This window comes from Rhinolophus ferrumequinum, chromosome 22, assembly GCF_004115265.2.
Source record: "Rhinolophus ferrumequinum isolate MPI-CBG mRhiFer1 chromosome 22, mRhiFer1_v1.p, whole genome shotgun sequence".
Classification (NCBI taxonomy): Eukaryota; Metazoa; Chordata; class Mammalia; order Chiroptera; family Rhinolophidae; genus Rhinolophus; species Rhinolophus ferrumequinum.
The window spans coordinates 51333719-51341644 of record NC_046305.1 but is presented as its reverse complement, the minus strand read 5'-3'; positions in this window follow the sequence as shown (position 1 = coordinate 51341644).

Sequence of the window (7926 nt, the reverse complement as noted above, 5' to 3'; positions counted from 1 at the left end):
TTACCTGGATCCCTGTGCTATCCTGGGGGGAGATAGGGATGGATGGAGTATGATGAATAGTTAGGTTAGGAATCTCTGGGTTTTAAACCGTAGAAAACCTAACTCAAGCTGGCTTACAAATAAAGGTCTATTGGCTCATGTAACTGGAAAGTCCAGAGGTAGTGCTGGCTCCAGGTACAGCTGATCCAGTGTCTCTGTGTCTAAATGCCCGAGTGACTTTTCCGCCCCCGCTGCTCCCTGCTCTACCTTCCGTCCGTAGGATTACCTTCAGCCTGGGCTGCCTTGGGGCTGCCAGCACTCCTGGAATTACTTGTCTGCTGTCTTATGTCCAGCCAGAAACGTGGTATTTCTGTGCCAGGAATCCTAGCAAAAGCCCTATGATCCACTCTGATTAGGCCAGCTTGAGTCATGTATTTACCCCTAGCCAATCTCTGTGGCCAGGGGGCTGGTACGTGCTAATTTGCTTACTCTACATCTTGGACTGCACCTGTGGAAAAGGTGGGATCAGCCTCTTCAGAATCCCACAGATCCCCAAGTGGAAACTGGAAGGGGGACGTCCCTGGGGAGGCAGCTGACACCCAGCCACTGCTAGGAAGTACGTGTGGTTTTAGCTTGCTAGGTGGAAATCAGCCATACCTGCTTTTCTCCCTCACAGCCTGGGCCTTTTCCTTACTGCAGCTGTAACCTCTTTCCTCTTATTGTGGTCTCAGAAGGAATGAGAGGGAAGTCACCCTCCTTTCGGGACTATCCCTTTAGTCTCATTTAGATGACAGTCTCTTTTTTTCACCTGTGTCTCAGAGCTCCCAAGCTCCTTCCTTTTTCTGTTTCCTGTTTTCCTGATTTCTGCTTCCCTATCTCCCACCCTACTGCCACTCTCACCAAATAGAGGGAAAGATTTCCTTCTAGTCATTTTATTAAATTCATTCTGCACCCACCAGGTGTCAGTCTCTTGTCATACGTGTGTCAGGACTAGCCAGGATTGTGGGGTTTAGGCTAGCTGTATGGAAGGGGGTGGCTCTGTGCATCAGGGAGCACATATGGAAAGGCAATCCAGACGGTCCAGGTGCATCCTGGGAAAAGCAGTAAACCAGCCAGCGTTTGCCGAAGACACTTGGTCTTCTGCCGCAGTAGGGTAGCTTCTGTCAGGGAATCTTGGTTCTTCCCAAGAAAGACAGATTTTCTTTCAGGGAGACTTGTTCATTTAGTTGTGCTACAGCAGATTTTTAAAAATTATAATATGTAATGTTTGATATCTATAAAGAATGTATTTAACATGAATAAATTATGAAGCCTAATAATTAAATGACTACCTATGATCCATCATCCAATTTATGCATTAACACATTAGAAATACCATTGACTTTTTTGTGTTCCTCCCCTATCCTATTCCCTACCTCTCCATAGAGGTAACTACAGTCCTTAATTTTGTGTTTATTAATTACCTACTATATATATATTTAACTATACATATTTAACCATATGTGTATATATCCTTTAGAAATCTATTCAGTTTTGCTTTTTTAGCATTGCACAAATTTTATACTCTAATAATACCTTGTAGTTTGCTTTTTTCACGTAACATTATTTCTAAGGTTCATCCACATTGTTGTAGATAGTTATGATTCATTCATTTTCATCTGTATAATATTTCATCAAGTGTGTAAACCACAAGTTATTTATCCATTCACCTGTCAAAGGACTTTGGGTTGTTTCCAATTTTTCGCTATTACAAACAATGCTGCTATGACCATTCTTGTACATGTTAGTGCCTTTGTTTTTAGTAAGATTTCTGGAAGGTTTTCTAAGATGGTCCTTTTGGTCTATACACCCTCTGAGTTGGGGACTGTTCCCTCCATCTTATTCTCTGGAATTGTTTACCTCAGATTGAAAGGAACCGTCCGTCCCTTGAAAGTTTGGTAAAGCTCACCTGTAAAGCCTTCTGAGCCTGGCGTTTCTTTGTGGTAAAAATTTTAACTATTGATTCTGTTTCTTCAGTCATGGCTATTTGAGCTTTCTATTTCTTCATAAGTCAATTTAGGTAAAGTGTTTTTCTAGGATTTTGTGTATTTTATGTCTTTTTCTTCCTTAATGAAATTTCTTCTAATTTTTTTTTACCTCTGCTCTGGGTATTTACTTCCTCCTTTTCATTTCTACTGTTTACTTGGCTTTCTCTCCCCCTCCCCCCATTACTGACACCAGAAATTTGTTATTTTACTTGTCTATCTTCAGTTACTACTTTGGGCTTTGTTGATTCTCTCCCTGATGTATTTGTTTTCCATTTCATTAATTGTGGATCTTCTCTATGGTATTTCTTTTCTTCTGGTTGCTTTAGATTTCATTTTATGTTCTTTTACAACATCTTAATTTTGACACCTATCTACTTAGTTTTCAAGCTGTCTTTTCTATTGTAAGCTTTTAAGGACCTGCTTCTCTACATTCCCCAAGTTTTTCTGTTGTAAAGCATTTCAATTATTTAGTTCTAAGAATATTTAAACTACCCTTATGATTTTTTTTTGATTCATGATTTAGAAAAGTTTTATAAATTTCCAAATGTCTAGATATTTAAAATTTTATCTTTTTGATGTTGATTTTCAGCTTAATCATTTGTGCTCAGAGAATGTGGTCTCTCTGGTACCAGTTCTTTGACATTTGTTGGGGTTATATTCTGTAACTTATCGTGGATGTCCAGATCTGTTTTTATTGTTGCCTGTGGTAGCTTGTTTGCTTGTATGTTTTGTATTTTGGGGTTTTGAGCTCATATTTTGTTAAATTTAATCTATGGGAACCCAGAGGGCCTAAGTTGGGGGTACCTTGCTTCCGCCCGGAGCCAAAGGGTGCTCCTGACCCTTTAAGAGTCCTGGCTTAATTCAGGAGGCCCAGGTTTTCTCCCATTCCTTGGCTAGGCCCAACGTTTAGCCTCTGGTCACAATACTGACATTGGCATTTGTTCCCAGGGCAAACCTGCTTTTCCTACTGCATGTTGCTCATCCTTCATGGAAGTTTCAGCTTTATGTTATTCTTTTCTTCCTTTTGTGATTTGCCTTTCTTTCTAGCAAGCCCAGCAACATGCTAAACATCATGCCTGCTGTAATTGGTCCAGGATCTAGTTGTATTTTAATGGGACAGTCCTTTCTCATATCCATGCCACCTGAAGTAGGAGTCCATTACTGTGGTTTGGATATTTCCCTTCTTGCTTTTTAAGTGCTAGGCACTTGTCAGAAGCTCGTAGGCTTAGGCTCTGCCTTCCAGTCAGTGACGATTGCAGCACAATATGAGTTACGTTAGTAGTAAGCACAGAGCTGTGGGAGCCCAGAAGAGTAGCACATAGGTCAGACAGGAATGAGGGACAACTTCCCAGCAGAGATAAGGAGGCGTTAGCTGGATAAGTCTAACTCACAAAGCAAGAACAGAACAACGTAACAGTTCAATCTTGATCCTCATGTGTAAGAGCTGAGTGTAAATTCAGAGAGTTCAATTTGGGCAGCAAGAGGAGGGCATTCCAGGAAAAGCAGGGGTTTGAGGATGTGGGATGTATTGGTTTGGCAGTACAACCCCGTAGAGAGTCCTGTCCGACAGAAAGGATGTGTCCGACTACTAGTGAGAAATACACTAGAAGAAGAACACACACCATTATAATTATCTGTTGACTGAATGATGTGTGAAAGGTATAAAAATTGCATTAGAGGATGAAGGAACTGGAGTAAAGAGGAACCAGTCAGGCAGCTGTTGCCATTATTCATGTACCATGTTTTCCTGAAAATAAGACCTAACCGGAAAATAAGCCCTAGCATGATTTTTCAGGTTGACAGCCTCTGAACATAAGCCCTAATGCATCTTTTGGAGCAAAACTTAATATATACAAGACCCTTATTTTTGGGGAAACACGGTAGGAAGAGATGAGGGACTAGACCAGACAGCTGACACATTAGAGGTGATGGGCATATGGGAAAATAAACCACTGGTGATAGGATAGAAGCACCCAAGGAAGTACTGTCCTCACTGTGATGGGGTGATGGGGATGTTTCCATTCACTTTGGGAGAACGGCACTGGATGACTTTGAGATTTACGTGAATGTTATGGCGAATGTATGGCGTTTATGTGAATGTTATAGCCTATTTAAAAACTTACTCTATTTTTAAAATCTAACGTGAAACAAGTTATGCTGTAATTCAGGCAATCTTTAGCTCATTAGATGAAGGGCTAAACTAAGATTTTGGAGACGGTCTACTGCTCCTCTGCCATTCCTTATTCTGTCCCCAATACCCTGTTCCCCACTTCTATTACCTCCCCACCCCGTGTCATCTTCTTTTATTTTAGCCCTATCATAAATGAAGTTAAGCATAATTTATAATTTACTAAAATCTGAAATAATATTTTGCTATTAAACCAAGACAAACTATATGTCTAGTCTGTGGTCCCAAATAAATGAATTTATGGCTTATTTTTGTGGATAACAATCAACTTTCTTTAGAAATCAAAGCAAATGCCACATTCACATTAAATGGGCAAATTAATGTCACTATATATTTGTCTAAGTGTTTCATCTCATGTTACAGTTCCTAGTAGGTCTACTCCTTTGCCTAGGATATTCCTGCTGGCTCCATACAATGAGATAAAGCTAAGTATAATATACATGTAATGCAGTATTTCTTAAATGTTCACAAGGAGGCATTTGTTTACTGGAAAGAGCATGAATTTGGTGTCAGTCTTAGCTTGACCACTTTCCATATGATTTTGAACATTTATTTAGTCCAGTTTTTTTTCAAACTGTAGATTGCAACCCATTAGTAGGTTGTGAAACTGATTTAGCTATTGAAAACTATTGAAAACTATTTTTAAAACTATTTTTAAAAAGTGAGATGGAATAGAAAATACCAGTGCTTTGCATATAGTAAGGGTAAGTATTGTTTCATGAAACTTATCTCAGTGAAGACATGTCTATGTGTTCTTCAGTGGTCATGATATAAAAGGTATTTCTTATGGGTTGAAGTAAAAAAATTTTGAAAGACAATGTCTTAACTATTCTGAGCTCAGTTTCCATAAAATGTGATAAAATCTCTTTCACAGGGTTAAATGAAGTAATGTTTGTACAAGGTGTGATCAAACAATCTGGTGAATGTTTAAATTAAAAAAAATTCATTATAGTAAAAGACACATTGCCATTAATTCTCCTCAAAACATTCCCCCTCGCCTCGAACACACTTATCGCATTGTTCTTGCCACTTTCTGAAGCAGTTCTGGAAGTCCTCTTTTGTGAGTGTCTTTAGTTGCACTGTCGTGGCTGCCTCAATGTCCTGAATCATTTTGACATTGGGGAAGAGCCAGAAGTTGTACAGTAACAGATCTGGTGAATAAGGTGGATGAGGACACATCGTAATGTTTTTGACAGAAATTGCCAAACCAGAAGTGATGTGTGACACGGAGCATTGTCATGATGGAGGATGATTTATGGCACACTATACAACACACCTTCTCTCAACTGTAGCTCACACCCGACTGACTGCACCGAACAAGTTGAAACTTGTCACTCACTGTTACTAAGGTTCCACACACCGCTTCCCGTATTGAAGATCCCTGCCTTTCCGTTGGATGGCACTGGGCAGCAGCATTCATCGTATTTTGTTATCACAACGGAAAGGCTCCGTGTCACACATTGCTTTGGTACAGCAATTTCTGTCAAATAAAAACATTGCGGTGTGTCCTCATTCACCTTATTCACCAGATCTGGCACCATGTGACTTCTGGCTCTTCCCCAAAGTCAAAATGACCATGAAAAGTAAATGTTTTGAATCGATTCAGGACATCGAGGCAGCCACGGTAGCACAACAATACACTCATGAAAAAGGACTTCCAGAATTGCTTCAGAAAGTGGCAAGAATGATGGGATGTGTGTGTTTGAAGCAAGGAGAAGTATTTTGAGGGGCATTAATGGCAATGGATCTTTCACTATCAAAATTTTTTAAAATATAAACACTCACTGTATTTTTTGATCACACCTCATATTCATACACAGTAGGAGCTTGAGTAATAACTGCTAGCTTCTTTTTTTCTAATAAAAAAAAACCCATGGGAAAAAAATCATTTTTTATAATTTCTTTAACCACAGGGATGTTTAAAATATAACTGGAGCCGTATTCTGACTTGGGTCCTCTAGTTTTACGAGCTTTTGATGCATAAGCCAACTTCTTTCTCCAATTTGATGAAATGTAAATAAGATAAATGACATTACCTGACCCTGTTGGTACTTTCCTGGTGCTATATCAACAAAATAAACTTTGACCTGTGGCAGAAACTAAAGGTACAGTTAAAATACAAAGATGAATCCTTTCTTGCCTTGAGGAGATCAGAATAGAGGGCCTGGGAGACTCGTAGAAACAGAGAGTAACCAAAACACAAAAGTTAAGTCAGAAAGACAAAAGTCATAAAGACATACAAAGAAATTCACACATATGAACTCTTAGAGCTAGAAACACAACACTTGAAAGAAACTCTTCTACTTAATACTCTATGTATGGGAGGGGGGTCTCTGTTAACAAAGGACTTATAACTGCCTATAGCTATAAGAAGTTGCTATTTAAAGTTTGACCAGAGATGTTCCTGAAATGTTTTTGTTTTTTCTTTTTTTTGTCATTGGAAAATAAACTTCCTACTATAAAAAGCAGGGCTGTCACATCCCTTTTTACAATGTTTCAAAAAGCTGGTCTTATGGCCCTTTGGAACCCTACCCCTGGAGAGGATGTATGAGTGACATTTTTAAACTAGGCTAAAGCAGGGCCATCACCTCTTGATACTTGCCTGACAGCTGATTGGGAGGTGGCCAAGAGCTGCTGGTCCTGACAGGTGGACTGGTGACTCCCCACTCCAGATGGGTGGTGACAAATTTAAACTATCTTTGGCACTCTTGGCCTCTTTCTCAGCTCATCTTTCATTACTGTACTCCTGCTTTAACCTAGCTTATCAGCTTGCCCTCTCCTCTTGATTTGAGCAAATTCCCATTTCTACTCTTCAGCATACAGTTTTTAAGCCTCTCCTCTTTTTATTTTGTTCTGCTGGATCATATCCAATAAATCTCCTAAGACCTAGCTCACAATATTTTTGAGAAGCCTTTCATTCACTCATTCGCCATATACTGAGTGGCTGGGCCTTCTGGATTAAATAACCATACTCCTCTATGTTCCTTCAGCAATTAGGTACCCTATTTGTTTTACTTTTGCACATATGACGTGTTTTACACAGCTATTTTCATACTATTACCTTTATTCTGCCTCCCAATGAAACTGAAGCAGTTACCCTCTTTTCATCATCTATATTATTGTCTCAATAATAGTAATATAGTACTATACATAGTACTAATCTGTATTTTAATCCTCCCAAAACCCTGTAAAGTGTTAAGATTCCCGGGCCCACTTTTCAGACATAGAAACTTAGGTGCAAAGAAGTGAAATCAGTCACCCCAAATCAGCCTCAGGGAAGGTGGCATCCAAGATCTGGGCTCAAATAACTAACCTCAATGTAAAATATTAAATAAAGCCCTGCGAAGGTTGGGACAGAGGTTACATTAGGACAGAGGTTCTGACTGACAGAGCTCCCAATCAATAATGCGAACTGGCAAATACACAAACCAGCACCAGAGGTCCATTTGCAGGGTGCGTTTTTATTTGTTTAATTGTACGTGATGTCGTTTGGAAGGAAGGGTTGTGCCGTCCAGGCTTTTATCATTTCACTCACTTCTCCCTACCTGGCCCGGTCCTGCCCCTCCCTGGAGGGATCGAAATCCAAAGGCTGGAGGCCAAAGGCTGCCCAGACAGGTGGTGACCTCTGAGGCAGAACCGCGGCCTCGAGTCGCACCGCTAACGGCGAAAGATTGACGTGGTTGGACCGCGCCATTCCCGAAGCGATAAGGGACGTAATCACGGCATCGTCCT